Source organism: Petaurus breviceps, unplaced genomic scaffold (assembly GCF_028583685.1).
Source record: "Petaurus breviceps papuanus isolate PSGF00001 unplaced genomic scaffold, PetGlider_PUasm1.0 76, whole genome shotgun sequence".
Taxonomy (NCBI): domain Eukaryota; kingdom Metazoa; phylum Chordata; class Mammalia; order Diprotodontia; family Petauridae; genus Petaurus; species Petaurus breviceps.
This window is the reverse complement of record NW_027186473.1, coordinates 27,790,808-27,804,603: the sequence shown is the minus strand read 5'-3', so window position 1 is coordinate 27,804,603 and position 13,796 is coordinate 27,790,808. Positions and strand designations below refer to the sequence as shown.

The 13,796-nt window shown below is 40.5% G+C and overlaps 1 pseudogene; it reads left to right on the top strand.

Annotated features, from left to right (window-relative positions):
• LOC138174924 (UDP-glucuronosyltransferase 2B15-like) overlaps positions 1 to 5,704 on the top strand; it is a 67,275-nt pseudogene extending 61,571 nt beyond the window's left edge.
• Positions 5,705 to 13,796: the final 8,092 nt, after the last annotated feature.

Genomic DNA, 13,796 nt, shown 5'->3' with positions numbered 1-13,796 from the left:
TCTCTGGAAGCAGAGTTCTACTGTGGCAAAAAGCTCAAAAGCCAAATAATTGAATGGCAACATGATCAAGCAAAGGAAGCAAAGCAAGCACAGCAATCTGACTTTGGATGAATTTTGAGGGGACAAAAAGGATCAAAGCATAGAATGGGGTAAGGCAACACATTCAGAACTCCTGCACCAAAAGCTTCCATGAAAAATATGAACAAACCTACCCAGCGAAACTGAACATATTCATCCAGGCAAGAAGATGGTCATTCAAAGATGTAACAGATTTCCAGACCTTCCTGATGAAAAAGCCAGAGCTCAATGGAAAAATCAACCTCCAGTTATGAGATGCAAGAGAGACAGAGAAAGGTAAACAAGAAAAGCACACACACATACACCCTGTTATTTGATAAGAGCAAGCTGTTTATAGACAAGTAGAGGGTATGAGTATAAATTACAAAAAACGATGATAAAAAAAAAAACTTATTAAGGGCTACCAAAGGGACTGAAATGGAAGAAGAGGAAAGAATGAAGTGGAAAAGTGTAAATTATGCTACACAAAGAGGCATAAAAAGAAGAGACCAAGTTATCACTCTTTGTGGATGATATGATGATATACTTAGAGAATCCTAAAGAACCAAGTAAAAAACTACTTGAGACAATAAATAAATTTAGCAATGTCACAGGACAGAAAATACACTCACATGAATCCTCGGCATTCCTGTATATTTCTAATGAAATCCAATAACAAGAGATAGAAAGAGAAATCCCATTTATTATTAGATGGCGGAGTAGAAGCGTGACCTTCCCACAGCTCTGGCTTCCACCCTCCCCAATCCATTTAAAAAGGGGACTCTGAAGAAACTTTGGAGCTGCAGCACCCACAAAATGACACGGAGAAGCTAACCTCCCGCTGAGGACAGCCTGGCAGGCCAGCAGGAATCCAGCACAGCCCTCTGGGAGCCGAGCCCAGCCCCACCCCAAGGCTTTTAGCCCCAGGGCGGGCCTGACCAGCCACCGGCCAGAGGGACTTCAGATAGGCAGCAGCTGTGGCCGTTTCCAGATTTATCAACACATAGACACAAAGGACAAAGTGAGAGGTCAGTACAGTCTGGACTTTGGGACCAGTAAGTGGGAGTGCGTGGCTTTTACCCCCAGGGCGAAAAGCCGCTGAGACACCGGCACAGCCAGCAAGCACCATGTGGCAGCTTCAGCTCTTGGCCTGCAGAGTGTAGGGGGACCAAGCACCAGTCTGAGGGGTAACCTGCTTGGATCTGGATTGCAGTCTAGGGTGGAGGTTCTGGGGTGTGTGTGTCCAGCTTGCCAGAGCCTGTGGAGACCTCAGAGAGGGCACCCATCTAACACCTCTGGCAGCTGAGAAAACCCCAGCGTTTGGGCGAAACTCCCCTGTCTGGTGGCAGAGTCCTACTGTGGCAAAAAGCCCATAAGTCAAGTAATTGAGTGGCAAAATGAGCAGGCAAAGGAAACAAAGCAGACAGAAGATTCCAACAATATACTCCTATTTTGTTTGGGGACAAAAAGGGGCAAAGCATGGAACAGGAGGAAAGCAGTGAAGGCAGAACTCCTGCACCAAAAGCTTCAAAGGAAAATACAAGCCGGTTACAGGCCATAGAGTACCTTAAGAAAGATTTTGAAAACCAAATAAGAGAAGTGGAGGACAAATTGGGAAAAGAAATGAGAACAATGCAAGAAAATTATGAAATGAGAGTCAACAGCCTGACTGAGGAAAATAATACCTTAAAAACCAGACTGACTCAAATGGCAAAGGAGGCCCAAAAAGGCAATGAGGAGAAGAATGCCTTAAAAAGTCGAATTTGCCTGATGGAAAAAGAATCTCAAAAACTCAAAGAGGAGAATAATTGCTTCAGAATTAGATTGGAGCAAATGGAAGCTAATGACTTTATGAGAAATCAAGATGCTGTTAAACAGATCCAAACAAATGAAAGAATAGAAGGCAATGTGAAATATCTCATGGGAAAAACCACTGACCTGGAAAATAGATCCAGGAGAGATAATTTAAAAATTATTGGACTGCCTGAAAGCCATGACCAAAGTAAGAAACTAGAAATCATCCTCCAGGAAGTTCTCAAACAAAACTGCCCTGATGTTTTAGAACCAGAGGGCAAAATAGAGGTTGAAAGAATCCACCAATCACCTCCTGAAACAGATCCCAAAAAGAAAACTCTTAGGAATATTATAGCCAGGTTCCGGAATTCCCAGATTAAGGAGAGGATATTACAAGCAGCCAGGAAGAAACAATTGGAATATTGTGGAAACACAATCAGGATAACCCTGGATCTGGCAGCTTCTACACTGAGGGATCGAAGGGCTTGGAATATGATATTCCGGAGAGTAAAGGAGCTGGGATTAAAACCAAGAGACACCTACCCAGCAAAACTGAGTATCATGTTTCAGGGGAAAATATGGTCATTCAGTGGAATAGAGGACTTTCAAGCATTCTTGCTGAAAAAACCAGAGTTGAATAGAAAATTTGACATTCAGATACAAGAAGCAAGAGAAGCATGAGAAGGTGAACAGGGAAAAGGAATCATAAGGAACTTATCAGAGTTGAAATATTAACATTCCTACGTGGAAAAAACAATAATTGTAACTTATGAAACTTTTCTCAGTAGTTCAAGGGATTAGAAATATATATATATATATTTGTCTATATATGAGGGTATATGGGCATATGAATGCAGATGTGAATGTGTGTATATATATGTTTACAGGTATATATAGATAGAGGGCACAGGTCCAATTTAACAGGAAGGAATGATACTTAGAAGGTGAAATTAAGAGGTGAGAGGAATATAATGAGAGGAGATGGGGAGAGACAGATTGGGGTAACCTATCTCATACAGACGAGGCAAGAGAAAATGGTTACAATGGAGGGGAAGAATAGGAAGGCAAAAGGGAATGGGTCAACCTTATTCCCATTGAATTTGGCTTGAGGAGGGAGTGAAATACACACTAAATAGGGTATCTCACCCTCCAGGAGAATAGGGGGAGAAGGGGATGAGAGGGGGGGATGATAGAAGGGAGGGTAGGCTGGGGGAGAGGGAGGTTGGAAGCACTCACTTTTGAAAATAGATGGGATCAAAGTGGAGAGTAGATCGGGTGGGAGGTGGGATGGGAGGGAGGGAAGTGTAATCAGTCTTTTACAATGTATCTACTATGTTATTGTTCTGCATTAGCCACACATGTGTAACCTATACTGAACTGTGCATCTTCCCAGTAGGGGTGGGTGATGGGGAAAGAGGGGAATGAATCTGGAATTGAAAGTTTTGAAATCAAATATTCAAATATAAAAAAATAAAATATATTTTTTATTATTATTATTAACCTACAGCTGGGAAATAAGATATACAGGCACTGGGATATAGAGATCCATCTTGGCCTGCTGGAAAGTTGGAGGGGGTATGGGGGAGGATATAGGAGACACCAGATTGTTGGAGAGGGTATACATTAGGATCACTGTTTTGGGGTGGTGGGTGGGGGAAAGACAGGGAGAAACTTAGACCTAAACCTCAGATATTTACTAGCTTTGTGACCCTGGACAAGCAACTTCACACTGTTTTCCTCCGTTTCCTCATCTGTAAAATGAGCTGGAGAAGGAAATGGAAAATCACTCCAGTATCTTTGCCAAGAAAACCCCAAATGGGGTGACAAAGAGTGGGACGTGACTGAAATGACTGAACAACAACCTGTGTAACATTAGGACCAATCATTTCACCTCTCCTAGGAGGCTGGATTTGATGCCTCTCAGACTTGGAGGGGACCCTAAATGTATGTTCCTACAATCCTGTTAATTAAATGTAACATTATCGAATTTCAAAGCATTTGTTTTACTCTTCTTACTTTTCTGTTTTTTCTCTTTTTCTTTTTTGAGACTGTCTCCCTATCTTGCTCAGGCCAGAAGTATAGTGGCCACTCAAAGATCAACCTCACTGCTAATTAGCATGCAATTTTGACACAATCTATTTCTACCCTTGTCTAGTTCTTCCCTTCTTAAACAGCTCAGTGGTGCCCTGTTCCCAAAGTCTTACCATACTGATAGTTACCAATCCATAAAAGCCCCAGACTGAACTGTCTTCTGGACTGAGTTTTTGATATGTCACAAAGGCACTAAGCACCTTAGACATGCCACTCATCATCCTACTCCTTGGATGTGATTGGCTTCCTATTTGCTTACATGGCAACCATTGTCTTCATAGTCCCTAAACGGTGCCTGTTTTACTGCCAAACATTGGGTGAAACAGGAAAGAAACAAAAGAGGGCACAATTTCCTCAAATATTTAATGCAGATTGTCTTTAGCCCTTTTGCAGCTCAGAATTCCCAGACTCCAATGATCGCCCACCCTAAGCCTCTGCAGTAGCAGGGACTAGAGGTGTGCCCTGCTGTGCCTGGCTTCAAAGAGCTTATTTTCAATGAAGTAAGATGATATCTGAAAGGCACCTATCACATTTGACCACCTATTTCCCTTTACAACATGCTACTGAATCTCTCTACAAGATATTTATAGAACATTACACACAATAGCCACTTAATAAGTGTTTGGTAAATGGAATTAATGAAAATCATAGTGGGTCATAAATTTCTTTAAAACTACCTTTTGGAACAAAAGTTTCCAAATGTAATAGCTGCTAAAGTGAAACTCACAACATCGGCAACTTCTCAACTTATTTACTAGTCATATCTTTTTGTACACATCCTCCACAGACCATCTACTCAATCCAACGGAAGAGTCCTACTAGGTTTTCTGACATTTTGTGGATACTATTGCAGGGCTGAAGCTGTTCCTCTGCTGTCTAGCCCTTTTAACCCTCATAATAGTTCCCATATGATTAGAAAAGGAGATTGGCCAATTCTACGCCAGTGATGATTTTTCAAATAACATTCATAAAACAGATGCCCTAGGGGGAAAAAAAAACATACAACTTCAACAGTAAATACTAAGAATCCTATTTTCTGTTTTGCAACATTTGATGAAAGAGAATGAATTCTTTCAGTTTCACAGAGGCTCACAGTTCACCTCACTTGTTTTTAATAAAGGAAAACTATGTGGCTAGATTAGAGATATGCTCAGTAGCCTTGACTAGCTCCAAAAAGGACTATCTCCTGGGTGAAACTTTGGTAGATATTCTAAGGAGGAAAAAGTGACTGACGGTCTTCTGCTTTGTGTATGTGTTTCCATTTCAGATACAAAGAGAATGCTATGAGATTATCAAGAATTCACCATGACCAACCCGTGAAACCCCTAGACAGAGCTGTCTTCTGGACTGAGTTTGTGATGCGTCACAAAGGTGCTAAGCACCTGAGACCTGATTCCCATGACCTTACCTGGTACCAGTACCCTTCCTTGGATGTAATTGGATTCCTTTTTGCCTGTGTGGCAATTGTTGTCTTCATAGTCATCAAAAGCTGCTTGTTTAGCTGCCAGAAGTTGGGGAAAACAGGAAAGAAACAAAAGAGGGCATAACTTACTGTGATACTTAAGGTTGAGGAGGGGGGATTGAAGAGATGAGGAAGGAACCTGGAAGATCTTCACCTTAGTATAATTTAGCAGCAATGAGATTTGAAAATTCCTCTTTTTCTCAATTCAACAATATTTATTTAACTTTTATTATGTCAAAACTTTGTAGATAAGTCCTGAAGGAGATGGAAAGTAAAATAGTTCTTGTCCTTCATGAGTTCACAACCAGTGTAGAAAGATAAGACATGTACACAAATAATTAGAGTGGCAATTATAATATGATAAAACACATACCAACAGAAGCACTTTAAGAGTTTTTTCTTTTCAGTCTCTAGTTTGTGATATTAAAAATCTTCCCAAGTAGATTAGGAAAACAATAATACCAAAGTCATTGGAAAATAACATTGAGGTACAGGAGGAAAAAAAAACAACTCAAGTGGAATTATTCTTCAGTTTTCCACTTGATCATGGTTGCCTGACTACTTCCTTTTAATCTCCTATCTGTCCTTTCCACCTCCACAACTGTTATTTCACACCCTAGAATATAATTTCCAAGAGTCTTTCAAGCTCTTTTTGATCTTGATCTATGCGGACAACTTGCCCCAAATTTTTTGTGACCATTGCTTGATGCTCTAGGACTGATAATTCAGAGACCTGAACTCTACTACAAACCTTGCTGAGTGACCATGAGACTTCATGTCTCTGGGGTTCAGTTTCCTCATTTCCAAAATGAGAAAGAGTGGAGGTGGTGTGACAAGATGATCTCAAAGGTTCCTTCCAGTTCTAAAACTGGAACTGGTCAAAAGACCCAGAGTTTAGTGTTTATACTTTGATTCAGTGAGTATCTATGTCATAGCTGTGTCGGGGCTGTGGAGATGCAAAGTTGCTCATGCTTGAAACATACTTAAGAGTAATTTTAATAACCAAAGTCCTCAAATTCTACTTAAAATGTTTACTTTTGCATTATACTACTGAATCTCAACCCTCGCTGTTGGAAATAGGACCAGATTCTTAAACTCAGGAAGCCTTGGTATTTATTTGGTTTGAGGATACCCAGAATGCTGCAGAGATTTTTCTGGGTTCCTTGTAGAAGCTTTGTCATTGTCAGGAGCTTGTACTAAGGCAGGACATAACAGCACTTTGTCCTCCTTTTGCCATCAAACATCTCCTTGCAGTAGGTGCCTTAGCCTTGAAAACTCAGAATGGCTCATGCCCATTTTCTACTGACCAAATTGCTATTCACATGTGACCTTAAGCATCCTTGATCTGCACATGAGCCCTTTGGTTCAGATTCCCCTGTTCAAAGCTCATTGTTATCTTCTTTCTAAAGAAGTAGCGGAATTTTCATTTGTCATAGAAGGAAATATGCTTTGGTTTATCTGTCTGAAAAGAAGGCATACTCCCACATAACTAGCTTCCAGATGCTTTCTGAAAAGTGAGGTACTTGGAGATTGTCAGGTACAGATGATGAAAATAAACATAATCCCACCTAGTTGTAAACTGTTTGAGCTTGCCCTTCCCTTTCCTGTTATCTTCTACTGTTCTCTTCTTCTCAACTCCACCTTCCTGATAGGCAGAAGGTCTTGGAACTAATAACATTTAATACCTCAATGCATTGTCAGTTGTCAGACTCACTGAATTTACACACCAAATGCAGCAGAATAAAAAACTGAAATTCACTGAAGAAAAGAATTCAGTTAATTAGGATTTCCAAGGCCCTGCATTTCAAGAAAGTAATTTAGGAGTAAGTATTTCTATACTTCAATGAAAAATCTAAAACCTCTCTATTTCTAGAATGTATCCATTTAAAATCATTACCAATGAAATTATCTAAAGATATAGGATATTCTTAGAGGAGTCATACATAGTAATTGTACCTGTTAAAAAAAGGATTAATTAAAGCTTTCTTCCAAGTTTCATCTTGACTGACTAGTAATAACTAAATTTACAGAAAAGTAAAATTATTCCTATTTCTTTTAAGAATTACAGAGAATGTGTTTCTTTTCTCAGTAAGAAAGATTAAAAGTGGCGATATCTTAGAGTAGAAGAAAGTATAGAGGAATACAGGAGGAAAAGTTATTGTTCACTAGTAGTATGAAACAAAATAATAACAAAATAAAAATCTTATTAGTAACATGCATTTTTGGGGTGGCTAGGTGGCACAGTGAGTAAAGTGCTGGCCCCGGAACCAGGAGGACCAGAGTTCTGTTCCAGGCTCAGACACTTAACACCACACAAAAACAAAACAAACAAACAAAAAAAACTAGCCGTGTAACCTTGGGCAACTTACTTAACCCCAATTGCCCTCCAAAAAGGCAAAAAAAAAAATAAATAAAATAAAAAAACATGCATTTTCATTTTTAAAAATATCATTTGTATTCATCAATTCTTAGACCATAATGAACATCATAACCCTCTGTGGGGAAGCACTGAATGTAGTTCTTTACTTATGGACAGAGATTTACATAATGCTCCTTCATTTGTATATCAAAATGCTAATCATGTTAATTAAGCATTATATGTTTGTAAGTCTTGGAACTAAAGTACAGGTGTTGCTGCTGGAATTCTTTCTGTTTGCCTACCTAGTAGGAGTTTAAGGTGTTACACTTAATATATTTTCAAAGGGCAAGTGCCCTCTACTAGCTTGGTTAAAAACTGTAAATTCCTACATAACTTTCAAGTTCATTTTTCAAAAGCAAACTTACAATTCATTTGATTGTGGCATTGTTAATGTTACTTCTAAAATGACTAAAAATAGCAATATATGACTGCATATGCTTTGTATGCTGATTTTAGATTAATTTGCAAATAAGCATTGTAAATTCATTTTCCTAAGATTTGTATATTTAAAATAATGATTGCTATATTATGTATATATTTTTTGCCTTTTTTTGGAGGGCAATTGGGGTTAAGTAACTTGCCCAAGGTTACACGGCTAGTATTTTTTGTGGGTGTTAAGTGTCTCAGGCCAGAACTGAAATCTGGTCCTCCCGACTACAGCGCCAGCACTTTACTCACTGCGCCACCTAGTCGCCCCCTATTATGTATATTTTTAAGAGGATTTGTTTTATGTTGGGGACAATAACAGTCAATGGCCTAGGGGGGCAGAGTCAAGATGGCAGAGTAGAAGCAGGATCTCTGCGGGGCTCTGGCTTCCACCTTCCCCAATACATGTAAAAAGGGGACTCTGAACAAACTTTGGAGCTGCAGAACCCAAAAAATGACACAGAGAAGCTAACCTCCTGCTGAGAACAGGCTGGCAGGCCATCAGGAATCGGCCAGCACAGCACTCTGGGATCCGAGCTCAGGCCCATGAGCCAGAAGTTTTAGCCCCAGGGCAGGTCTAACCAACCACTGTCCAGAGGGACTCCAGATCACCAGCAGCTGTGGCCGTTTCCAGGTTTTTCAATACATATATGCAAAGGAAAAAGTGGGAGGTCAGTGAAGTGTGGACTTTGGGACCAGTAGTTGGGAGTGCATTGGCTTTTGCCACCAGGGCGAGAAGCGCTGAGATGCTGCGCCATTGCACCTTCAGCTCCTGGTCTACAGTGTGTAGGGGACCAAGCGACCAGTCTAAGGGGTAATTGCTTTTGCTTTAACCTGTTTGGATCTGGATGGCAGTCTAGGGTGGAGGTCCTGGGGTGCGTGACCAGCTTGCCAGAGCGTGTGGAGGCCTCAGAGAGGGCATCCATCTAATGCCTCTGGCAGCTGAGAAAATGCCAGCTTTTGGAACAAAAGCTCCCCTGTCTGGTGGCAGAGACTTACTGTGGCAAAAAGCCCAGGGGTCAAGTGACTGAGGGGTGACATGACCAGGCAAAGGAAACAAAACAAAGACAAGACTCCAACATTAGACTCCTATTTTGGGGACAAAAAGGATCAAAGCATGGAACAGGAGGAAGACAGTGAAGTCAGAACTCCTTCACCAAAAGCTTCAAAGAAAAATATGAGCTGTTTACAGGCCATAGAGGAACTTGAGAAGCAAATAAGAGAAGTCGAGGAAAAATGGGAAGAGAAATGAGAAAGATTCAAGAAAATTACAAAATGAGAGTCAACAGCCTGACTGAGGAAAATAACACCTTAAAAAACAGACTAACTCAAATGGCAAAAAAGGCTCAAAAAGGTAATGAGGAGAAAAATGCCTTAAAAAGCCAAATTTTCCAGAAGGAAAAAGAATTGCAAAATCTCACTGAGGAGAATCATTGCTTCAGAATTAGATTGGAGCAAATGGAAGTTAGTGACTTTATGAGAAATCAAGATGCTGTTAAACATATCCAAACAAATGAAAGAATAGAAGGCAATGTGAAATATCTCATGGGAAAAACCACTGACCTGGAAAATAGATCCAGGAGAGATAATTTAAAAATTATTGGACTACCTGAAAGGCATGATCAAAGAAAGAACCTAGAAATCATCCTCCAGAAAGTTCTCAAAGAAAATTGCCCTGATGTTTTAGAACCAAAAGGCAAAATAGAGGTTGAAAGAATCCATTGATCACCTCCTGAAAAAGATCCCAAAAAGAAAACTCCTAGGAATATTATAGCCAGGTTCTGGAATTCCCAGATAAAGGAGAGAATATTAAGAGCAGCCAGGAAGAAACAACTGGAATATTGTGGAAACACAATCAGAAAAACACAGGATCTGACAGCTTCTACACTGAGAGATCAAAGGGCCTGGCATAGGGGAAAATATGGTCATTCAATGGAATAGAGGAGTTTCAAGCATTCTTAATGAAAAAAACAGAGTTAAATAGAAAATTTGACATTCAGATAGAAGAAGCAAGAGAAGCTTGAGAAGGTAAACAGGGAAAAGAAATCATAAGCCACTTATCAAAGTTGAACTATTAGCATTCCTACATAGAAAAAATGATAATTGTAACTGATGAAACTTTTCTCAGTATGAAAATAGTTGAAGGAAATAGAAATATATATATATATATATATGTGTGTGTGTGTGTGTCTATATCAGAGGGTACAAGGGCGTATGAATATATGTATATATATACATATATATATATATATATGAATGTGTATATATATGTTTCCAGGTATACATAGATAGAGGGCACAGAACCAATTTAATAGGAAGGGATGATACTTAAAAGGGAAAATTAAGAGGTGAGAGAGGAATATAATGAGAGATGGAGAGAGAGATAGAATGGGGTAAACTATCTCATATAGAAGAGACAAGAGAAAATGGTTACAATGGAGGGGAAGAATAGGAAGGCAAAAGGGAATGGGTCAACCTTATTTTCATTGAATCTGGCTTGGGGAGGGAATGATATACTGTAAGGGTTATGGGATTTAAAGATCCTTCATGCCCCATTGGACTTGCTGACGTAGCAGGAAGGGGTGGAGCAAGAGGAAGCGGAAGCCAAGCTAGAGTTCCTGTGGTGGCTAGCAGTGGTGGTGATGGAGGCAGCAGCAGCAGCAGAGGCAGCAGCAGAAGCGCGAACCCCTTTTTGAGTCAGCCAGAATTCCTGCTAAGGACTCCTGCTGAGGACTGCCAGGGGCCGATGCTGCTGGGAGCAGGCTTCCTGGATGCTGGGTGTTTGCTGTGAGTGGGGAGAGGAGGACTTTTGCCTGAGGTAGCCTGTTCTGTTTTAAAGGCTTGAGAATGTGGGTGCTTTCTACTTTATCTACCTGTGCCAATTTCATAACTACTCTTATGGTTTTGACTTTCTGGTTTGGGGACTCAGTCTTTTGGTATTTTAATAAATGTTCTCTCTTTATCCCCCATATAGAAAGCCTGATATATTTTGTGATTGATAACTACATCAGCATATCTGTAATTGCCATAGGCATTGTGAATATTGCATTGCTGATACACATACACACTAAATAGCGTATCTCACCCTACAGGATAGTAGGGGGGAAGGTAATAAGAGGGAGGGTGGTGGAAGGGAGGGCAAGCTGGGGGGGAGGGAAGTTGGAAGCACTCACTTTTGAAAAGGGGTGGGATCAAAGTGGAGAATAAAACAAGTGGGTGATGGTATAGGAGGGAGGGAAATATAATCAGTCTTTTACAATATATCTACTATGTTGATGTTTTGCATTAGCTACACATGTACAATCTATACTGAACTGCTTATCTTCCCAGTAAGATATGTATGTATGTATGTATGTATATATACTATTATTAACAGTATCTTACATGTAATTGGTAAAAAAGATATACAGGCACTGGGGCATAGATATCCACCATGCCCTACTGGAAAAGTCTAGGGGCGTATGAGAGAAGATATGGGAGAGTGCAGATTGGAGGAGAGGATATCTCGTGGGACTGCTATTTTGGGGTGGTGGGTACGGGAAAAATGGGGAGAAAACTTGTAACTCAAACTCTGGCAGAAATTAATGATGTAAATCAGAAGCTAATAAAGCATTTGAAAAATGAAAAAAAAAACAGTCAATGGCCTAGATTTCTGCCTACTTTGCTAATGGATTTCTACCCCAAACCAGTGGAAAATATATTTCAGAAAACATCCTGGTGTTCAGAACTTCTACCACCAGAATAGTTTGACATATAAATGCCAAAGGTGCTTGACATGGATCAAATTTGGAACCTCTAAGGTGAGACAACCCTTTTTCACCTCCCTCATCTAGCCACTATCCCACTCACCACAGCAGATCTTTCAAATGTTTTCATGCTTTTGAAAAGCTCCACATTTCCTTCTTCCTCTCCCTCAGATGAGAACCTTGCCTTATATTTTACTGGACAAAAAGAAGCGCCAGTAACAGAGCTCCTTTTCTCTACTTCTCCTCATTTCACATCAATAAGATGCCTCCCTCCACTATCTCCTCCACCTGGCTCACAGAAGAAATGACCCTTCTTATGAAGGCAAACCCCTCTGTTGAGGTTTGGGATTTAGGGGCACACATGACTGGAAAATATCAACATGCCGCATCCTGCCAAATGAATTAGAATCAAGTCTCTCAGTCAAAGGAAAGCAAAGTTTATTAAAGATTCACCATAATGGGTAGTCTCTTAGTCTCTTCATGAGCCCAAGTAACTGTGAACCTGGTATTGACAAACAAGCCAGTATAATCTGACACAAAGTGGGTTTGTGCTGGATTGAATTCTCAGCCCCTTCATGGAGCCCAGATGGATCTTAAATACAGAAAGTGTGGGAGGATTTTAGGGTGGTCTAGAGGAGGGCTTTGGGAGGGTCTTGAGGAGGAGTCTAAGGGAGATCTTTGATGGAACAGAGGCCAGGCTCCAGGAATGGGATTAAGGGTGGAAAATGGCTGAAGGATACCTAGAGATGACACAGTGGAGGGCTAGTTTACAGGTAGCAGATTTGGGTATAGATATTTTGATAGGATCAAGGGTGGGAAGTAGCTGGACAGTGGAGGGCCAGGCTAGGTTAAGAATAAGAGATTTGGGTCTAGAAAATGAAAGGCTTATGTCTGTAGAGAACTTTCAGAAGTCTCTTGGCTTTGCTACTGAAATGTTCCCCTCCCCTATATTATTACCTTAAAGGTTACAGGGCAGACAAGCAAGAGGATGTATTATGGAGGACATTTTGGGGTCCCTTGAGGTATATTTCCCTGCCCTATACAGTTACCTGCAAAGGATACAGGGCAGATGAGCAAGAGGGCATGTAATCTTTTTGTTTATGCCTCCAGATATGGTCTTAGAATAATACCCTAATAAATAACTAACCTTAAGCAAGGGTAAATAGTAAGCAAGATTAAGGGAAGGTCCTTCTACATTGTCTGCATTCTGTTGAATGAGGATCTTTGTACATTGTCTGCATTATTTTGGGGTGTCTACATTCTCTTGGGGGGGCATAAAAACTCTGTGAGCTCCTCGCATCTTTGGATCTATATGAAATGGTCCTGTAATAAACAGACTATTGATTACACCCCCATCTTGTTAATCTCACCGCTCGCTAGCCCACCAACTGCGCTGGCCTCAGTAACTGGCGCCCATAAAGTGGAGCATCAGGACTTCTGATTGAGTCTGTAGCAATGGACCCCCAGGATTTGCCAGCAGGAAGCGGGCCCACATGAAATCCGAGGGACAATGTATTTCTTTCAAGGTAAGGGGAAGACTTTAAGAAGGGTGTTCATTGGCATGCTCAGTTTTTCATGATTAGAGCTCACAGAGACGTAGTATGAAAGGAAGTTTAGTGAAGGGCTTAAAAGATGAAAGAAAAGATCTGAGAATATTACAACTTATAGTGTGTAAGAAAGGGATACCAGTTAAGAAACAGATTCTGAAAAAAAAAATTTTAAATAGTCTATCAGGCAGCCCCATGTTTCCCTAGTGGTTCTGAGATCAGAGGAACTGATTGGCAAGCAGTGGGAGAGGCTT